Source organism: Danio rerio, chromosome 3 (assembly GCF_052040795.2).
Source record: "Danio rerio strain M-AB ecotype USA chromosome 3, GRCz13ab, whole genome shotgun sequence".
Taxonomy (NCBI): Eukaryota; Metazoa; Chordata; class Actinopteri; order Cypriniformes; family Danionidae; genus Danio; species Danio rerio.
In genome coordinates, this window is record NC_141023.1 from 45,160,451 (window position 1) to 45,184,037 (window position 23,587).

The 23,587-nt window shown below is 35.3% G+C and overlaps 1 protein-coding gene across 4 annotated transcripts in view; it reads left to right on the forward strand.

Annotated features, from left to right (window-relative positions):
• Positions 1–2,779: 2,779 nt before the first annotated feature.
• Positions 2,780–23,587, forward strand: part of baiap3 (BAI1 associated protein 3) — a 138,390-nt gene continuing 117,582 nt past the window's right edge. For 2 of the 4 annotated variants that reach the window (XM_087245066.1, XM_087245065.1), the window contains exon 1: positions 2,780–3,013. The gene's annotated coding sequence lies outside the window, so the exon portion shown is untranslated. Of the gene's footprint in view, positions 3,014–14,727; positions 14,857–23,587 lie in introns of those variants that run through there. The other 2 variants (XM_087245068.1, XM_087245067.1) reach the window with 1 other exon arrangement.

The window sequence follows — 23,587 nt, forward strand, 5'->3', positions numbered from 1 at the left end:
CTGAACACTGAGGATGATCTCTGATAGCCACCTTCAAAATTTAAAGGGCCATGAAACCCCCTCGTTTCAGCAGGGTGTTTTCATACCTCTACTTTGGAAAAAGTCAGAAAAGTGGGCATGTCCAGCTCTGTTTAGGGGGGAGTGTCAGAGGAAAAAAAGTGGGATGGTGTGGGAGTGTTTATTTGGGCACGAGCGAGTTTTAGAGTCAAAATTCACACACACAGTAGAAAGTGATGGTGTTTAACCTACATGGACATCTGTAGTCGAATTATTTGCCAAATTATTAAATGGTGGACTTTAACTGCAGTTTGGCTCTTTCATTCAGGGAATTCATTCATGTCCCTCCCGACAAACGAGATATTTGATTCGAGGAGTTGCTCTAAGCGTGTAGCATTTTCATGCAATGTTTGATACTGCACGCCGAATGAGAGAAAAAAAACCCTCCGCATTTCCCAGAAACTTAGATGCACACGGCAGGTAGTGTCAGAAAGCCGCGTGTGTTATTCCGGTCACTAAATGCGGTAAAAACCCTACACGAGGTTAAAGTTTGGTTGTGGTGCTAACGTGTTTACACTCGGTGCAATAGTTTGTTAGATACGAACAAACTGAATAAACAAAGAGCACTGGTCGCTCACTTACTAAATCTGTAGAGACAGGACAATCACCAGCAACTACTAGAGCCGCGTCTTTATGAAGAGAAGACTACAAGCGAATCCAGATCTCAGCGTTTGCAGATGAGAACAGCTCTCAGGTAAACAATAATCCTCCTTAGACACGTAAGTTATTGTTGTCGAGCGTCGCGTACACTGTTAATCCACACGTGACTCAGAGCTCTCACAGAGAGAAAATGAAAATGAAACTTAACTGCAGCAAACTATAAAAGCAACACTTCACACTTGTTTTGCCAACACAACGTGGCATCTCTGTCCTGTAAACACAGTGATAGTACTAAATATTAATTAAGTTGCACAATAGAGCGTGCTGATTGGTTTGAACCAAGCCTTACTCATGCATTAATGCATCACACTGTAAGACGTAATAAGACTCACTCTGGCACAGACGTCCAGTCTGCACGCTGGAATACAACGCTATTATGTCATGACCGTGACGCAGCTTCAAAAATTTGTTTCAAACAGGAAGTACAAATTTGCTTGAAATAACGCAAAAACAACCAATTTACACTTTTTAGTGAAATATAGGTGTCCTAATAGTGTTTTTAGCAGTGTGGGACACATATACGACTGTCAATAGCTCAAAAAATGTGTTTTGGTGTTTTGTGACCCTTTAAGCTAGAATAGACTTGTGCGGAAAACATTGTGTCCACCAGTCTCAATGGTTGAGGTTAATATTAAATTAAGCAAATTAGTAAATGACTATAAAATGTATATGATTGTTAGACTGTTGCACTTTTTTTTGTGTTGTCGATATGCTCGTGTTTATATAGGCCTATTGATGTATGTGCAACATTTGTATGTTTAGGACCACCTCCGAGGAACGTGGGGGTCTTGAATCAGTGGCATTGTTTTTTGTTTTGGGGTCGTGGGCTGAAAAGTTTAGGAACCCCTGCTCTACAGGAATTAGGGCATAGGGACAATTCCTTCAGAATCACAACAGGCATCTCCGTTTTCCCTCCACGTCTCATTTCTGAATGAAAAACATTTGAAATATTAATAAAGGAAGGCTTCTAATGCCAGGTTCTCCCCATAATTATCTTAACAAAAACAGCCCATGACTCAATCACCAGAGCTTCTGGTGGGACTTTATTCAAAATGAACTACTGGCATTTGGCAAAGATTGCATTTTAATTTCCTGAAAAGACTTTGCCGGATATCTGTCTTTAAAGGCTGCCGTTCGCTAGTTAATGTTGACACTAATCTCTCTAATTTAGTTTTCCATGTTGAAAGACCAGTAATCGATAACGACCTATATTAACCAAAGAAAGAAAGAACACCCCCATCTGCGACGTGAACATTTGAATTAAACCTATCTAGAAAGAGACCACTAAGAAGAACGAACAAAACGCTGAAAGATGTTCTCTGAGGGGAGGTAATTTTCCCTCTGCAATCTGCAAAGGCTCCTCAATGTTCTGCGTTATTTCTCCAAGCCCAGAACACTAAAAGCTATTTGTTTCATCATATTCTCACACACATGTGCATGAGCACAAGGCTCTCACACGTTTGGTCCGTGACAGCATGAGTCACCGCACTGTTTGGGAGCTCGGGTCCACGCTTCTGTTTTACTCATACTAATAAATGTCTCAGATCTACTGTCTGCAGGGTAGCACCTCCTCCTACTGCTTTGTCTAATTGGAACAAAATAGAGGAGACCTACATAAATGCCAAGTATCGGCGGTGGCTTTCTTTCCCTGAGCTCTGAAAACAATAGCCTAGAGGTTTTGTGGAGGTTTTGTGAAATTTGCCCTACTTATGCAATGCTGGAAAACCCACAGCAAGCGAGAGTCAATTATTGGGCTGATTTGTAAAATTGTAGGCTGTCCAGACTGTGATATTCATCTGTTTGGCAGGCAATACTCATGAAACCCTTATAGAGAAGCCATTATTCTCTATCAGCTGATTTACAAATACCTCACTTTCCTGTGCTTTATATAATTTTTGCACGTTTTATTGCATGTTATAATACATGATCCACACATTAAAAATAAATATTATGTACAGTAAGAGTATAAAACACAGCAAAGCTGTTCTTTCTTGCCAAAGCGACTGACAGCCCCTCAGCAACAGCTTCGGGCATGCAAAGTAGTCTTGCGCTTCCCCTTACCATATATGGATTATACCGGTGCGCACGAGAGCAGACGGAAACATCTCAGAGAAATTAAAACGTTTTCCTGTCATCAGATGAGCACAAATTAACGCTTATTGCTTAGTTGACATCTTCCCGTCTTAAAGGGATATACCACCAACCAGTTGCGTAGATTTCGATGGGCGAAGAAAAGTCTGAGACGCACAGAAACAGTCGCGCGCGCATCGCACAGCAGTGAATGAGAAATCCACAGGTGAGATGCGTTTATAATGCATTTATACGTGTGTTTTGACTGTCTGAATGATAGGAATTCTTTTTAACATTGATATTTGTTGTCTAATAAGCGTGAGCGGGAGATATTACTTATTTTCTGTAAGTACAAGTCAATGTATTTGTTTTGTCGTCCGTCTGACAGGGTTTGTTGTTGTTGGAAGTAACAATATATTTGTAATTCATTTACGCGCTATGTCTTAGCGTGGTTTTAAATGGCGTTTTAGTGACGTTTAAGAGCTACTGTTTAAGCTTTTGGGCATTATTTAAAAATGTTTTTACCTTTTTTGCTGCTCTGAGATCTCAGTGTGTGTCTTTAACACCTGTAGCTGCGTTTCCAGAAATGTTATTGGCGGTAAAGGAGCTTTCGGAGGATGCAGTTTCTTCTTCTTCTTTTTGTTTGGATTGACAAATGAAAAGGTGAAAAATACATTTGACCATCAACTTGTTTTTGTAAGTCTGTAAAAACAGGTACATTATCTAGTTTAGGTTAAATGATTAATTTGTTCAGACTGCAAAATGCAATTCAAAACTGTCCCACATAATCATACTATTAATAATATAAAAAAGTACTGAGAGTTCATCCTCCAATAGTAGCCAAATTATCCAGAAATTATTGAAAGACGTGTGTCTGAATAACTTGGTGTACACAAACATTTTAAATTAAAATGCAAACATTTTATATCACCTTTGAGTAATGGGTTGATGGTGCAATGGTACACAGGGGAGTTAGTTGCCAAGACAACAACACATACAGACACAAGATAAGGATAAGAATCCAAGAAAAAATAAATAAATAAATAAATAAATAAATAAATAAATAAATAAATAAATAAATAAGTGTATTATATCTTAAGTAAAAACTTTTTCATTTAAAGAAAAAATCATATGCATGAGAGTAAATTAGGATCTAAACAACTTTACTCATGTTTTATTCTTAAATTAAAAACATAGTCTTATAAAATTTCCTCAAGAATTGAAAAATAGGCTTGATAGAGTTATCTAGATATAAACCGTCTGTTTCTTTTTGCATCTGTCAAAGAGGAGGCTGAGCATACGCAGGAGCTTGTCCCACTGTAATTGAATGTGAAAGCTCAGGCAGGCTTCCCTTTGGTCTCTGATTGACAGTTTAAATCTGTGCTGTTCTTAATGGGGGCTTGAGCAGACGTGTGAGCAGAGCTTCCTGACACAGGTGAAAGACAGCACTCCATTCTCTCATCTGTCTCTCTGCGAGCTGCTGCGAACATCTCAGAAAAAAAGAAAAACAAGCGCAGTTGAATTACATTTCTCTTTGCGGCGCCTGTGTATTTTAATGCGCTGCAATCAAATGCTGTTTTGGAGTTTGAGAGTCCTTTGATTTGAAGTTAATCTGTTTTTTTTTTTATTACAGCTCTTGGGTTGAAAACGTCCATCCATCATTTTTTTTCCCATCTCAATCACGAAGGCTTGTCATCACTTACCCCTTATTTTCTGCCAATAATCAAAATTTCACTGCCTAATTTAAGTGTGCTGCTTAAAAGTTGTGCTGATTTGAGTACTGGATATATTTCTGTCCTCACCCAAGAGAATAAATTTGGCTTATTGTTTCATTCTGTCAAACAAAAAAGCAGCACAAGTTAAATGTACATTAGTCTATGAAGTGGATTATGAATCCTCATAAATATGTGTATTTAATTGCAATGGTTCACCTATAAATGTCATCTGCAACACTCGCCCTCATCTCATTACAAGGATATAATTGGTGCATAATATTAACAACTCTTTTAGCTTATAATTTGAAAATTATTGTTAAAAAAGGAAGATGTTTGCATGTTATACGAGAAATGATTTATACTGTAAAAATGTTACCTTAAATTCACAGTAAATTACTGGCTGATATCTGCTGCATTACTTTCACAGTAAAGGACTGTGTGAATTCACAATAAATTATTGTGAGGTAGTTCAAAGTAATTTATTGTGATTTTTTTAAACGTTAAATTATTGTGAAATTACAGCCATATAGTGTAACTTTACAGTAGCCAGTAAAGTCCATTCACTGTATTATCTTGTAGAATTAACTGTGTTTTACTGTGAAGTTACAATTAATGGCAATAAGATTGCTGTGATTTAGCAGGTGCAGGTGAAATACTTGATTTAACCATAAAGTTACATTTATATCCCGGATTACTGTAATTCAACAGTTTTGTGCTGAAAAATCTCAAAGCAAAATTAGGTCACCCAAAAATTAATATTCTGTCTTGCTTTACTCAACCTTTAGGTTGTTCCAATTATGTTATATATATATATATATATATATATATATATATATATATATATATATATATATATATATATATATATATATATATTTATTTTTAATTTTTAATTTTTTAATTTTTATTTTGTTAAACACATAGGAATTAAAAAAACGTCAAATCTCCCCTTGTGTCCAACAAAACAAAATAAATTATACAGGACTGGGAATGCATAAATGAGGGCAGAATCTTTACTTTTGGGTGAACTAAGAAGACTTTATGGTGAATGAAATAATAAATTTTGAATTCCTATAACTAACGTGCAAAAGATATAACCCTCTTTAAAGTAATTTGCTGTAATCATGCTATCTGCCTTAATTTCACAATAGAATCATGAATCATTTTTACCGTTAAATAATATGAAGTGATACTAGTGTAATTTAAGGTAAAAAATCTGGATTTGTTTTTCCATAAAGATGCAAATAAATCGCAAACTTTGTTTTAAATAATGTATTGTAATGCATTCTTGTTTTTCACGTCTTCTGAAGCCATTGAAAGTGCCTTAGTCAAAATGCATTCAGAAACCTCTACAACATTTAAATCTTTATATCTTTATATTAAAAAAAAAAAAAAAAAAAAAAAAAAACATTCCTACTGACAATGTCCTATTGACCTGGTCATGTCATTGGCCCATGAACATTTCCTGCTTGTTATTAAACTATTTCATAACTGTATTAAGAGGCCATCCAATCATAACCTAATGTTAAAACATCTATCATAACATTATTTATCAATATGTGGCTCTTTTTAGATTCTCGGAAGTTATAGAAATAAAAAATGTAAAACAGGAAATACGTTGGGACCATTGTCTTTATTTAAATCCCTTGAAATGGTCTATATAGAATAAAAAATAAATATCCTGTAGCATCAGTTCAACAGGATGGATTTTAGTGGAAACCAGTTGAATTCCAATTAAGGTCTTTAGAGAAATTCAGTTTCTTTTAGCAAACAAATAGTATTTTTGTGTATTGCAGCTTGCACAAATTGTGCTCCATTTTTATTAGCATTTTATTATTATTACCTGAAAAAACAGCATGTTTTTTTTTTTTTTAACATGTAATTGCAAACAAAGTTGACGTTTAAAGCTTTGTTGTTGTTTTTTTTTGTTTGTTTTTACTTTATTATTCTATTTCTGGGTAATTTGTCTTGGATAAGAATAACATGGCAAGAACACACTACGACACAATAAATTAAATAAAAAAATTAAATAAATAAATAAATAAATAAATAAATAAATAAATAAATACATACATACATACATACATACATACATACATACATACATACACATGGTAAGACAGCATTTATGTCAAACAATAACCGAAACATTTGTGTTGATTTAGCACAGTCGCCTCACAGCAAGAAGGTCGCTGGTTCGAGTCTCGGCTGGACCAGTTGCCATTTCTGTATAGAGTTTGCATGTTCTCCTAAAGTTGGCGTGGGTTTCCCACGGGTGCTCTGGTTTCCCCCTGAATCCAAAGACATGCGCTGAATTGGATGAACTAGATTAGCTGTAGTGTATGAGTGTGTGTAAATGTGAGAATGTATGGGTGTTTCCCAGTGCTGGGTTGCAGCTGAAAGGGCATCCGCTGCGTAAAACATATGCCGGTATACTTGGCGGTTCATTCCGCTGTGGCGACCCCCTATTTCCCCTCGAAGGAAAATGAATGAATTTTTAATAAGAATGCAAATCATCCTGCACTGTTAGACCTTACCGGGCGTTTTTACAGTAGAACACTGGCAACACTGTTGCCAGCTACTCACTGTAAAAGTTTGGTTACAGTAAGTAACTGGCAACAGTGTTGCCAGTTAATTACTGAAACTGAACCATTACAGTGAGTGGCTGGCAACAGTGTTGCCAGTTGTTTACTGTAACCGAACCATTGCAGTGAATAGCTGGCAACAGTGTTGCCAGTTAATCACTGTAATAGAGCAGCAGTGGTAACTAACTGGAAACTGTGTACAGTTAATTACTGTACTGTAGTGTTACAACTCACAGCATTATACTGCATACACAATAGTATGTCAAGGTGTTACTAAAATTAATTTGTATTCTTGCCTTTTATTAATTCGTTAAATTAATTAAGTTGTAAATTCTGACAAATTTATTTTATTGTTTTGGCAGCAAACAAATATAAAACAGAAAACGTATAACAAAATTAAGAAATCAGCAGATATAAATATCATCTTACATATTACTGAGCCACAGGTCTGCACAGCAAGGCTGCAGTCAAACTAACGTTTAAGCATGCAAAATTCTGTCATATGGCTCTGCGAAAAGGAGTGGGATTAAACAAAATATTTAGAGATTAAAAAAGCAAGCAACTGGTCCATAATTTTTGTTCAGAGAGGTCATGGTTTGATCTTTGATTAGTCTCAAGCAATCACATGATGTGATTTCGCAGGTCAGAGTTCTCCTAACTTGAACTTTCCAATGCTGCAAACTGTAAAATTTGTCGCATGAGCTAGCATTCCAGGTCTGCAGCATTCACATGCGTATAAATGGAAGTCTAAAGAGAGAAAAGTGCAGTGTGACTGGGACTTTAAGCTGTAACTCTAATTAAACACACCTGATCAAACTAATTAAGGCTCGTTAGAAATCTACAGGTAATGTTAAAGAAGGGTGGGAACTAAACTCTGCTGCCCTGCAGTTCTCCAGTAACTTGGAGTTTGACCCCCATGGTATATAGCAGGGGTGCTCAATCCTGTTCCTGGAGATCTACGTTCCTGCAGATTTCAGTTGCTACCCATATCAAACACACCTGCCTGTAATTATCACGTGGTGTTCAGATCGTAATTAATTGGTTTAGGTGTGTTTGATATGGATAGCAACTGAAATCTGCAGGAAGGTAGATCTCCAGGAACAGGATTAAGCACCCCTGGTATATAGCATACTTTTAAAGCAACTGCTAACATTTATCACAATCACATATCCAATAAACATACACACACACACACAAAGTGCTGCAGTGAAATGTGTTACTCTCTCCTCAATGCTGACCATTCAAAAAAAAAAAAAAAAAAAAAAAACTCAACAGCAAAAAACAAAATAATTCTTTTAAATTTTAAAGTTTTAAATAATTAAAAGCACTGTCAAATCTCAAAAAGTTTAAAATAATTATAGAAAACAAAAATAAAGTTGGCAACACCGAAAAACCAAAGGATTCAATCTTTTATTGTTATAATTATCTCATGACAACAAACTTTTTTATTGTTTCAAATATAAATTCATAGATGGAAACACAGCTCTGAAAAATACTTAGCAACAAACTCACAACCTGGGACCTGACAGGGGAGCTTTTGTGTGTGGATGGCAATGTGTATCATGTTTTTGTGATTCCCTGTGATGATGTGCACATTACCTTACTGAGATAATGGAATTTAATTTTGGCTTAGTTGCCAGAAAGATTCACACAACTGTTAGCATCTGTACATTATGGCAGTATGCAATATCCAATAAATACATATACTTAAACAAAAGTAATGTAAGAAGTTATATGAGGAGAGGCTAACTAGCCAACAATGTAGCTTTCAAGTACACAGTTCAAGATAACAACAATATAACTTAAAACACAGCCTTATTTCAGAAACCCTCAAAAACATTTGAACACATTTTACTTACTCATTTAAGATTCTTATTTAAGCCTAAAACATATCAGACTCAACATCTGAATTGATAGACAGAGAATAGAGCGCACTCAGCAGTAAACAAATCAAACACCTGGCTCTCTTAAAGGGCCAGCATTTTCTGAAAACTCTTTCTAACACCTTTGTGTTTAGAATAAGACAGACAGCCTGTGGGAGTGTGTGGTGATGCCTAAATCATTATTTGTTTACAGTTATTTACTGCACAATCTACAGAGTAACAGTGCAGTTATACTAATTAAGCACACCTGATCAAACTAAATCTAAAGGTAGTGTGTTGAAGCAGGGCTGGAACTAAATTCTACTAGGCTGTGGCCTTCAGGAGTTTGACACCCCTGGTACATAGCATATTTTCAAAGCAACTGCCTACATTTATCACAGTTATGCACATATCGTTTAATAAAAACAATAAAAATCTACAATAATATAAACTTCATCCATAGAAAAAAATAAATAAATAAATAATCTGATTCTCATGTCATTCCAAATCTGTAGTAAAAAACAATAAAAAACACAACAAAGCTCATGATTTATACATTTATTTAGGAAAGCCTTTATACTGTTAATGGAACTTTTACTTGCCAGTTTTCCAGACAAATTCATTGAGTCTCTGCAAAAATGTATGTGCGTGTTGTTTAAGATATATATATTTTTTTTAATAACACATTTTTACTAGTTATTTGGCAAAATACTAATATTCAGTTAAAAGTGCAATTTAAAATCTTAACTATAGGCCAAACTAGGCAATTAAATTAGATTAATTATAGAAAAAGTAAACAAAGTTATAAAAATTATTGTGACAATTTCTTTGCTCTGTGTGAATATTTTTGCCTTTAAATGCATTTCATCCATATCTTACACTTACCTTTTAATAAGCTCTGTGGCATTGGTTGACTCCTGATACTCAATGTTAAAAACATAAAAGGAACCAAAGAAAACACAGAGATAAAATAAATATAAAATAGCAACATAAAGCATCAGAGTAGATGGGGCAGTAATGGTTGAACAGTAATTTGCCATTTATTATCACAGTAAATATCTGTAATGGTACATAGAGTAAATTACTGTAATTTATTCTTTGGACTACAGAATTTCATACAAATCCTGCTCCTTTTACAGTAAAATACTGTTTCCTTTCATTACAGCTAAACGCTGGCTATTTTACAGTTATTTACTGCATAATCTACAGTAAGGGTTAACAGTGTGCCTATAAATAGATGCTTAAGTAATGAACAAACTAGGGGTGATTGGATATGTTTTAGACAGCGTAAATATGCTTTCCGTTCATGTAAATGAAATCGGATTTTGTGTCAGTGTCATTTCAACTTTGCAGCACACACACAGTGCACTGCAAAATAGGTTAAAAAAGGGGGATTTAACAGTGGCGCTGTTGGAGAACCATTTAGTTTTTTTTAATAACCCCTAATTATGGTGTCAAAAGCAATTTGAATCTTTTCATTTTCCCTTTTTGTCCTGTATAAAAAACATTTTGTGGAATGAAAAGTTCCCATAGATGTCAATGGTTCTTCTTGGAACCGTCAATGCCAATAAAGATCCTTTATTCTTAAGAGCGTGTGCACAACAGCACAAAGTGGATCATCTGCTTGAGTTTGTGAAAACAACACATAACTCACCCATAGACTAATACAATGTGCACAAAACATCTGGATACCTCCTAATATGGTGCCTTTACACTAGTTCATTGTTATTTTAACACTCATAAGTTTAAGTTACGTCTAGAATCCACAGTTCTCCAGCATCTTTGAGCATTTTAAAAATGTTAAAGATCCCATTTCAGTTGAAAAACAATGGGGTTACAGTGTGGACAGTCTGAAACACAGGCTTTTGGAAAAGGAGGCGTGGCATTCCATAATTGTAATTCCTATTGAAAGGATTTCATCACAGTTAGACGGTTGAATGGCATGTGCAAACACCACATACTTACATGCAACTTTCAATAAAGTGATTAGTTGCGAAAATAGATGGTTATGTTTATTCATTTTTAAAATGTGAAGTACATTTCTCTGGATTGTTATTCAGCATTGTGATGAACATTACAGCAACACAGAAATTATGCTGGACCAGTGCATTTGCATCATGCATGGATAAATTAACAACGCAGAAATTGAGTTGCATTGACAGTTTAGTGATTCATAAAAGAAAAAGAAAAGAAAAAACTACAGAATGAGGGAACAGAGTTCATTTATTGATTTGTTTGAACAACACGCAGCATCTGTGTACATCTGAGCTCATGCTCACTTTGGCCAGAGCTGTAATAATGTGATTATGATGTTTAAAACAGGCTTAAGCTGCATAATGTAATCAATGTCGCTATAATTATAAGCTTAATTCAATCAAAGTATTTTGGTTACACGAAGTGAAGTTTATTTGGAATAATGGCGAAATCACATTAATATCGCATTATGAGCATGCACGTAAACATAGTCATTCAGACCCGAAGTGTGTTGGAAATGTGCTTTCTAATTGTTGTAGTGGCTGTCGCTGCAGAAAAAAACTTGCTTCGATATTAATAGCTTGGTAATTATATTTTTGAAATCATACCATATTCAAATTTTGCCATCAGAGCGCAAGCAAAACATAATAACCATTAGCGGTGTAACAGGACATTTATATAAATAGATAGATGCAGTGGGAAAAATAGTATAGTAAGTATTGAACACGTCATTTTTTTTTTCTGGGTAAAATATTTCTAAAGGAGCTGTTGACATGGTATTGAAGCACATTTCAGTAGAAACCCAAACAATACGAACATAAAAAAAAAATAAATCTAGAAAGTTAGTTGTGTGTAATAACAATGGAATGACACAAAGAGAATGTACTGAACTTCCGAAATGTAGCTACTGTACTGGCAGCTTAAAGTCATCTCTCATATGGAGAATGAAGTCACATTAATTGCTCAGGTGTGAGTTTTTCACAGAAAACTCTCAACAGACGAAGGACAGAGGATTGCTGAAGAACTACTGAGAGATTTCAGTTGCTGTCTGGGCTTTCCATGCTACAGCTTCATTTCTTCATGTGTTCAACACTTTTTCCTTGCATCATTTCAGTTTATTACACAACTTCATTTGTAAAATAATTAAATTTGTTTTCTTTTCATATATAGATTTCTTTAGATGTTACCAACATCCGGGGGAAATTTAAAGTCACATTCAATTCACTTCACGATTATGTGGCCCAAAAAAAAAAAAAAAAAAAAAATATATATATATATATATATATATAAAGTTAACTTAAGTTTTCTGAGGAAAATCCTGACATGTTCAAAACGTATTTTCCCTATTGTTAGTCATTTATTTGATTATTTGCATAAAACATCTACCTCCATATTTTAAGACACACTTTTATTTATTCTCCACATCTTCATATACATCTAGGTATTTCTGCTATTCAGGTATTCTCGTTTACTCACCACATCGCTATGCAACAAAATAGCAGTTACAACTAATTGAACACACATTTTTTAAGGATTGTTCACCCTAAAATGAAAATGTACTCACTATTTACTTACCCTCAAGTGATTCTAAACCTGAATGAGATTTTTTCTTTCTGTGGAACACTAAAAAAAGCTATTATGAAAACAAATACAGTTGAAGTCTACAGTACAATAAATATGGAAGCCTTTTTTCACCTATTATTTAGTTTTCTGTATTATTAAAAAAAAAAAAAAACTAAAATGCATTTTTTTTTTTGTGTGGATGATATAGAATGTGGAATTCTCACAGAGTTCAATTTAAAGTGCACATTATCTCATTTGGTTGTGTTTGTGAACTTTATTTAGGCACATAATATCTCACTGAATCCAATTGAATCAAAATTGTACCACAATGTTTTTGTAGAGTCAACAAATATCGTATCACTGGTGTATCTTATGCCATATCTACTGTAATGATTTATTTATTTTTAACCTTACTGTTCTCGAGACCCTCCATGGCCTGGCACTGTCTATCAACCTAAAAATACACCACACATGTCAAAAATGTTCATTCTTGCTCATCCTTGGTTGAGTATATACTGTAGTATTTTGAAAGCTACACTGTACAATGTTGGGATCCACACAATTCCTTCATATTGTCACAACACAAATCAATTAAGTTAACTCAACCATTTTTACAAATGTAAGTGGATTGAACATAAAACAATTAAGTTGTCTAAAAAAAACCTTAGAAATTGTGTTGCTTCAACTCCTTGTAAAAAAGTAGTTTAAACAAGCAGCAAAAGTTATTTTTTGAGTGTACATGGACTAGGCATGGGACAATAACCGCGTTCAAGGTATACCGCGGTTTGGAAAAGTCAAGGTTTTAAAACCATCAATTTTCTGTAATACCGTTTCTAAGGTATGAGTAATATTTTTTATTAACATTTTTTTGTTTGTTTTTTAGGACAACCATCTCCAGCAGAAAAAAGACAGCAAAAATCAATAATTCATTTGAATTATTTAGTCTGCCATGTTTTTTCCAAAATATTTTAAATGTTTCCCAAATTAAAATATATTGTGTACCCAGACATTTAAAAAAAAAAAAAGAAAAAAAAAAGAGTATTTTAGAGCAGTAATCTCAATACTATGATACCGTGATATTTATATCCAAGGTTATCATACCGTCAGAATCTTATACGGGCCTATGCCTAACATGGACTAAGCTATGCATAATAAGGAGCGACATGCAGTAAAATGAAGTATACCAGTGTTAAAGGTACCAGGACAATTAGACATCCTCTGAGAATTAAAATAAAATATATTAATATATACAGTAGTGCGATACAATAGTGATTGTTCATACTATTTATGATTGTTGCTACTTGTTATTATTACTGACCTATAACGTTTTATGAGGCACAAAATAATTTCAAGAGTTCACACTTAGCTGATGATTGATTATAAAGCTTGTTTGGCATGCTGTCCTGGGGCTCTCGCCCGTTTGCAAGGCGAGGGGGGAGTTTGAGCTCAGGTAGATCTCGAGAACACCCCTACTGTAGTAGCTAATGAACAGATAGTGATTGCTCTTAAGAGATAACTACTTACTAGGAGCATGTCTATGGTACCGATTTGTATTAGTCCGTTAACTTTCCGGGGGAAACCCACGTGAGCACGGGGAGAATGTGTAAACTCCGCACAGAAACATTGACTGGCTTAGTAAGGACTAAAACCAATGACGTCCTTGCTGTGAGGCAACAGTGCTAACCACTGGGCCACTGTGCCACCCATCTAGGAAAGGAGGAGTAAGGGTGGAAGGGAGATTCTTCAAAATGAAGATGGCTGTTATATGGAACTAAGAGTATTTATAGTGGCCTAGGAATCGTCTGATTGGTGAATCATACATTGAAATATGCGGGACCAGCTGCAAGCAGTCATAAGCATGTGACCATCTCCAAATTAGTTCGTAAATAAACTTCACAAAACACAGCTCAGAATTGTGATGCTCTTTTTTCCGATATCAATAACACACATATTAATAAATATTAATAATTCCATGTTCTAGGAAAACTAAAATTGGGTGGTTTACGTAGGTCAAGGTAACTTTTATTTCCTGGTTTTGTTCCGGGAATTATTCATTTACAAATCAAGCACTATCTAAAACTATTCAACAACAGCCATTTTTGTCTTTGGACAATAAAAAAAAAAGTTTTTGATCTACTTCAAATGATGACTACTGTTGTTGGAGCCATTTTTGGGTTGCAATTTTCTTTCGCATCACTAGAGGGTGTGTATGGTATTTATGCTCTCCTCACGACGAGCTGAGGAGGCAGAAGAAGGTCAAACAAACTTTTTAAACGCCATGCTGTGAGAACAGGTTTATGTTTGTTTTGATGTTTACTTTTTGTACAATGGACAATAAATGGATTGGAATATCCAACTTTATTTGCAAAGGTATGGACATTTCACTTTTTTATTGACCCGTTCAAGCAACAAACGCGTCAGAACCAACGACTAAAATATTTGCATCTACAACTGTATAATAAAAAAGAAGGTTTATTGACTAATTGTAGCCATGTGAATGTCCTTATAACCAATTATGGCACCTTGGAAAAAATATAAACAACACACAAATAAAGGATACAAATAGAAGGAAACAAATAAATAACATGTATTTGCCCAAATGGGTAAATTTTAATCTCCTTTCAATAGTAAATGTAATGTAACGTGTATTTATATAGCACGTTTATCGTGTATGGCCATACACTCAAAGCACTTTACAATCACGAGGGAAGGGGGTTTCTCCACACCCCTATCAATGTGCAGCATCCACTTGGATGATAAATGAAATGCTGGATAATCATCAAAACATTTCGATAGATAATTTGCCCAACATTTTGGTTCTCCGTAATTATAGAGGTAAAGTTGGTTTTATATTTGGATATTCAGACTTTCTCCTTAATAATATAATTTCAGAAAAGTTTCCTTTGCAAATTATAAATAGGGAAATCACATTAGCAGCCAATGACTATCAAAGTACATTGTTCACAGTGAATTAGATAGTGTTAATGTTGTTTTAAAGTCATACTTGCATAGTAATTCCGATCGAATATTCAAAGTAACATGGTAAACAATATAGGGACTTCTAAATTAACGAATGTGCGAATATAAAACCAATTTTACCTCTATTCCGTAATTTGATTGCTTCAGAGAATGATAGTGTTACCCTAGCATCAAAATCAAGCTGTACTGAAATCCAAGATTTGAAATCAAATCTCCATTGCAGAGCACTATTTTTGTTGCTGCCTGTACCCAAATACATGCAGGACTCACCTTGCCTTTGTCTGATTTATGTTGATGACTAGTTTGCAGCAATACGTGGATGATCACAGTGCATATGCCAAGCTTTTCCATTATGCTGACTTGCTAGATGACTGCATGCTGTTAAAGTGTTGTCAAGAACTGTCTCCTTTGTGGGTGAGAAAAACGACCTCATAATTGGCACACCTAGTCAGCGATCAGTCGTGTAGTGTGCAAACCAACATGACAGGAGACAAGAAAGTATCTAAGTGTCTGAAGACATTTTTAGTCATGTAGTGTGCGAGTGCTTGGCTTATGTGCAGAGCTTTAAAAATAATTTGATGACAAGGATGATGAGTATAGAGGGAATCTGCCTACGTAATTCTGTCGTCATTAGCCATCATTAAATGGCCATGAAACCCCCCGTCTCAGCAGGGCGTTTTCACATCTCTAGTTTGAAAAAAGTAAAAAAAGTCCAGAGAAAAGAGACGAGCTCTGTTTAGTCGGGAGTGTCGAGTGGGGAATGAGGGAAGGCTTTGCATGAAAAGAGGAGATTCAGTATGTGCACGTGCTGATTTTCAGAGGCGCAACACAAACACAGACGCAGGATGATTGAAATACTACGTTTACACGGATATTCAATTCAATTCAATTCAGCTTTATTTGTATAGCGCTTTTACAATGTAGATTGTGTCAAAGCAGCTTCACATAAATGGTCATAGTAACTGGAACAGTGTGGTTCAGGTTTTAGTGTTTAAGTTCAGTTCAGTTCAGTTCAGTTTAGCTCAGTTCAGTGTGATTTAATCATTACTGAGAGTTCAAACACTGAAGAGCCAATTCATCGATGCGTAGCTCTACCAATCCTGAACCATGCGAGGCAGTGGCGACAGCGGAGAGGGAAAAAAAACTTCACCTGATGGGAGTGAAGAAAAAAAACCTTGAGAGAACCAGACTCAGTTGGGCACGACCATTTTAATTTCTCCGCTGGCCAAAAGTCTTGTGCACAGCTTCATTCGCCGTGGTTGAGGCTGGAAGATGGCCTCAGCGAAGACTCGTCTGTCCCTGGAGCGTCGCTGGAATCAGACTCATGTTCTCCATTCCCCATGACCATCAGCGCAGCAGCAGCTCAGGATATGGCCTGGTCCCGGATATGGAATCCTTGGGATCATCTCGTCGCTGGTCTTAGATCCAATCAGTGACTCCGCATAATCTGAGGACCTCGGGATGAGTATCCCCAGGTGAAAATAGAGAATAAAGAAAATAGTTAGCGTAGCTGCTGTTCATAGTGTATATAAACAAGATGCAGAAGCCTGTGTGGAACCCGCTAGGTGATGCATTGAGTGTATGCTTTACTAAACAGATAGGTCTTTAATCTAGTTTTGGACTGGGAGAGTGTGTCTGAGCCTCGGACGTTATCAGGAAGGCTATTCCAGAGTGTAGGAGCCATGAAAGAGAAGGCTCGACCTCCTTTACTTGATTTTGCTATTCTAGGATATCAATAATTCAATTATATGCTTTAATCTGAGCTAGACAATAATATGATAAAGGTATGTATATGAGTTGCTTGAACATGATTCCGTTTTTACATGTTATATCACATAATTTAAGTAACGTCATCTCTGCATTTCCTCGGGAGATTCATGTAATTTCGGGTGTTTCATTCTTAGTTTGTCGACTTTAACTGCAGTTTGACACTTTCACTTTCATTCAGTAATATTTCATGCATGCCCCCCTGTGACAAACGAGATATTGGATGTGAGGAACTGCTGGAAGAGTATCGTTTTAATGGAATTTTTGTTACCGCACGCTGTATGAGAGAAATAAACCTCTGTATTTCTCAGTAACTTAGATGCACTCAGTAGGTGCAGACAATAGTGTCAGACAGCTATAGACTATCCCGTCACAAAATGCAGCGGAAATCCTAAACGACGGTAATAATTTGATTAAGGTGTTTATGTGTTTATATTCGGAGAGCAGAATTTACGGATTTTTCAGCCCATAATATTGTAGTGATATTAACGTACTGTAAACTTAGTAACTATTCAACATACAACTAATTAATTGATTTGACAAATCTATAATTATTATATATATTGTGGAAAGATTGGATAAACTAGATACAAAAATTATCTTAGACAATGTTTGACTAAATGATAATTTATTTCATTTTGAAATAAGCTGTATATTGAGATGTGGTGGAATTTACATTAGTTCAGTTCACGATGGAAAAAAAAAATGTTTCTCTTCTTATCCAAGTTTGTCCTCTTACAGATCTTAAAATTAGACAAATTGTTTAAAATTTTGAGACTATGTTACGTTAGTTTTGAAATTTTTTTTAAACTTTTTTTTTACTCAAATTCACAAGACTAATAGTGCCCGTAGTTGAATACAGTTTCGTACGATTTACTCATCCCCCCAATGATGGTTGGGTTTAGAAGTGGGATTGGCTGTCATGCCTCCATTTTAAAATTATACATTTTCATACGACTGAACTCATATGAATTAGCCACTTAACTGACAAAACGAAAACTAGTTACATTTCCTTGTGAGATCAGGCTGGAATATTACATAAAGCATCAGTGAATAATCAGTGCACTGCTTCCATTCAATGAGTCAAAGAGAACAAAATCGTCACTTTCTGAATAACAGGACTAATGATGATGGACTTTTGGCTTAAGGTTTTTAGAATGTCCAAACCAACAATCAGATAATTTACAATGGGGGGTGGGGGTGATGTGGTGTTGTGGATGAAAGTGAAGAACTACTGAGAGATTTCAGCTGCTGTCTAGGCTTTCACTGCCTTTCTACCTTCCTTTCTTCATGTGTTCAATACTTTTTCACTGCATCATTTCATTTTATTACACAAAACTTTTAATTTATAAACATGTAAAGATTTGGTTTCTTTTCATATATGGATTTCTTTGGTTGTTACCAACACCTGGTGAAAATTTCAAGTCACATTTAGTTCACTTCACTATTATGTGCAAAAAAAAAAAAAAAAAAAAAATTCACTCTGTCTTATCTAAGAAGAGCCCACAGTGACCTCATTCATTATGCTTTCTGGCTGACTAGAAATCACTTTGCTTCTGTCTCCCAATATCCTGATCCAGGGGCACAGTTTCATCTTCTGTTTTGATTACTGTCTCTTATCGTTTTAAAAAGACAAATATTATTTAGACAGACCACTGTTGCATTATTTTCTCTGCTCATTGCTCGTGAAATAATAATCACCAACCAAAGAGAGTGATTGTAAACATAAGAAAACTGATTGGGCAAAAATATTATTGGGGCCAATAGTCAAATGTGACTTAAAAATAATAATAACTAAGCCGAAGGAAAATAAAAAATATGCATCTTATATTTACATTACGCATTTTTTATGAGATATTAAAAATGTGTTGAATGGAACCTAGTAGTACAGTATTTATCTTCTACAATTAGCTAATGATTTCGAAAATTTTTTTAAATATATACTTTTTAGAAAAAAATATAGGTTTTAACTACTTGAGGGTAATAAAATTAGCTAATTGTAATTTTTGCGTGAACTACCCCTTTAAAACAGCCCTCTGGGTTTTAGAACAAGGCTGTTTTTTTCACTACCTGCCATTGTTCAGCGTCCAGTTAAAAACTGTGTCATTGGACGTCAATCTCATTCGTTCCATCACATGCTGCGTACAAATGCCTGTAAACATCTCGAGTACAGCTTAAACAGGCACAGAACTATAGCTATTCTAATTTAGTTTCATTTCAGAGAGACCAATAAGGCTCAGGGTCGGATCGATCCCAATTGCAAAATGTCTGCGTGCGTGGTATTATGCCCGACGTTCACGTTGATCAACACTGCAGATTGGCTCTTTGAGAATGGCCTATTGGGGAATAAGCTGGCATAGATCCCCTGATGGCCCATACACCTTTATCACAGCCTGGAGGATTATTGGTCTTATCGGCTCCTAGATCGTAATGATATGAGTCCCGGTTCCTCTTCTGTGCTACCTGCCCCTGTATTAGAGTTTCCTAACCTTTTTTTTTTAATATTAGGACCCCCAGAGTCCATCAGAAGGTTGTAGTATTAAGTACAAATTCTTTCCCATCTAATCAAAAACATGACTTGCTTTGCTTCATATCAATGTCATTTAAAACTCAGTTTTTTCAGTGGCTGCATGAAAGTAAAATGAACAAAAGTCATTTGATATTCATAACAAGCCTATTAAATGCAGGTTGAGTGTCTAGTTTCATATTTTAAATAAATTTTCTGAAAGTTAAATGTCAAAATACCAGTGTTTTTTCATTATCGTTTGTAGTATAACATGATGAAGATTTACACTAACTGGCCACTTTATTAGGTACACCTGTTCAACTGCTCATTAATACAAATTTCTAATCAGCCGATCACATGGCAGCAACTCAATGCATTTAGGCATGTATACATGGTCAAGACGATCTGCTGCAGTTCAAACCAAGCATCAGAATAGGGAAGAAAGGTGATTTAACTGACTTTGATTGTGGCATAGTTGTTGGTGCCAGACGGGCTAGTCTGAGTTTTTCAGAAACTGCTCATCTGCTGGGAATTTCACGCATAACCATCTCTAGGGTTTACAGAGAATGGTCAGAAAAAGAGAAAATATCCAGTGAGCGGCAGTTCTGTGGGGGCAAATGCCTTGTTGATGCCAGAGGTCAGCTAGACTGGTTTAAGCTGATGGAAAGGCAACAGTAAACTCAAATTACCACTCATTACAACTGAGGTATGCAGAAGAGCATCTATGATTGCACAACACTTGAAAGCTAAAAATAGGAAACTAAGGCTACAATTCACATAGGCTCACCAAAATTGGACAATAAAAGATTGGAAAAACCTGGATTGCCTGATAAGTTTCAATTTCTGCTGCGACATTCGAATGGTAGGGTCAGAATTTGGCATCAACAACATGAATGCATAGAACTTTCCTGCCTTGTATCAACAGTTCAGGCTGCTGGTAGTGTAATGGTGTGGGGGATATTTTCTTGGCACACTTTGGGCCCTTTAGTACCAATTGAGCATCGTGCCAACGCCACAGCCTACCTGAGTATTGTTGCTGATAGTCAGGTGAAAGCCATCCCTTTTTGACCACAGTGTTTACATCTTCTGGGAATATTGCATTCTTGCTTATAATTTTGCTTAAATGTAAATTCATATATAACCGTATACTCACTTTTATTGTTGTTATCGTTTTCATCGCTTTTCCATGTTGTTGATAATTTTAGGATCCATTATGAACAAACCTAAGGTTATTTTGCTAACATGTTAAATTACAGTACAATGCATTAGCTAGATAGCTTCAATAAGTTCCGTTAGCTAGATTATATATAGATACATAATATTGAATGTAGCTAGATTATAATATGATCATGTCTCTGTCAGTTTATGTTTTATTATTTGCATATTTATGTACACAGCTATGTTTCCACAGCTGCTATGGTCTCTTAGTTATCATAATTTTATTAATAATAATTATATAATGAAAAAAAAACAGCAATGCAAATTGCTAATTAGTAGTTGTAGTAGTTGGTCCTGACCAATTTGCATTGCAGAGGGGGCCTTTAGTCCTTTATTGACAAACTTACATTTAAGATTCATTGAAAAAACAAATACAAAATATGTGTGACTTTGGCAGATTCAAAGATGTGGCCGCCAAACTTGTTCCAGAAGAGCTGGTGTCCTGCAGAGTTTAGCTTCAACCCTAATCAAGCACACCTGAACAACACAATCTCACGGCAATGTGTAACTTTGTGATTTAGCGGCTAATTCGTATGAATTCGTACGATCTAATAGGTGCCACCCCTCCTTTTTAAAATCTTACAATTTCATACGACTGAACATAGCCAATAAACTGCCAAAACGTAAAATACTTACTTTTCTCGTGAGATCAGGCTGACCTGAACCAATGCTGTGTTAACTACTGCTCACCAGGACAAAGATTGTTGACCCCTGATTTAAGGCTAAACCCGCGGTTATGCTGTACTTTTCTCTCCATGCTGACATCCATTTATAAGCATTCAAATGTGGGAGACTGTGAACGCAAGCTCATGTGTTTAGTTTCATATGTTGTTCCAAAGTCGTTCCTGCATTCCAAAGCTCAAGTTCTGAACTCTGACATGAAGATGCATCACGTTATTACGTGAGACCAATAGAAGTTTAAAATGTGACCTCTCTGTAAAGAAATGTTAACTATGGAGCAATTGGTTGCTTTATCAACATTCAATTTTACTGTTTAATCCTGTATATATATATATATATATATATATATATATATATATATATATATATATATATATATATATATATATATATTATATATATATATATTATTATTATTATTTTTTTTTAAATTTATTTATTTTTTATTTATTTATTTTTTTCACGTCAAAAATGTGAATTGATGTCAATTAATTTTTTTGATGTCAAAACAACATTAAATTGACGTCTAACATCCACATCAGAAATCGATTACAAGACGAATTTTTCATGTGTTTTTTGAGGCCCATATTAGATGTCAATTTGATGTCGTTTTGACGTGCGAAGCATAGGCGTGCTGGAGCATAGGCGTGCGCTTGATGCAGAAGTGTAAATTAGCCTTTAATTAGCCTTTAAGCTTTCTGATGATTTTTTTTTCTTATATTATGATACTTTGTGTCATTATTTTGGTGGTGAAACGGGCATTAATGTGTGCATGTCTAATCGACATCAAATCGATTTGTATTTTTAATGTGGTTTATGATGTTTTTTATGTTGTTTATCAAGGTGCCTAAGGGTAATGGACCAAAAACAGAACTATATACTACACTTTTCATTCATTCATTTACTTTTCGGCTTAGTCCCTTTATTAATCTGGGGTCACCACAGCGGAATGAACTTACCCAGCATATGTTTTACACAACAGACGCCCATCCACCTGCAACCCATTACCCATACACACTCATTCACACACATGCACTACCCAAAATTTTAGCTTAACCATTTCACCTTTACCACATGCTTTTGGACTGTGGGATACAATTTGTCGTAATAAATTATATGTAATGTGATGTATATATCATTTTTTACATCGATTTCTGTTGTACAAATGCACGTATGATACATTTTGAGGAAGGATGGTGAGTATGATGTGATTAGATTACACTGTTCCAGACAGGTTAAAATATTAACTATATGTGTCTATAATTTCATTAGCGGAGTGAAAAAACGGCACCCTTACCGGCAACCTTTTACCCCACCATTCAGAGCTTCATAATGAGAAGGACACTTGACATTTCTCCAATTTATGAAATACTGGAGACACAGTTATGGGCTGTCTCTCAGTGCTTATCCAGAAAGACTTCATTGTGAGAGAAGAGAGCGGTGATTGCGTCAATGACAATCACAGGGGCTGTCATTGCAAATTATTATGAAAACAGTGTTGCTGTTGCATTAGTGGACTGACAGCAATGGAATAAACAGGAAATGCTTACAGAAGGTCTACATTAGACATATATTGGACAAGCACAATATTGATATCGTAAGACCTTTAAAATAATGTGAATGATTCTATATTATTTATACTTTAAGATTGCTTTTTTAAGAGTGTTTCAGATTGTTGTGTTGGTAGTGTTCACAGCACTAATATTTGAAAACTCAAGATTAACATTTTTACATGTAAATCTGGTCTACGACATTGACAATTCTCTGACTATTTACAGAGTGTTTGTTTATTATCTCTATACATGAAGGTTCCATTTGTCAAAATCATTTAGTTTGACTAAAGTCATTGTAATGACAGCTACAAAAGCATTAATTAATCTTAGGTGATGTCGATAAATTAGTTAAGGCCTAAGGCACAGGTGTCAAACTCAGTTCCAAAAGGGCCACAGC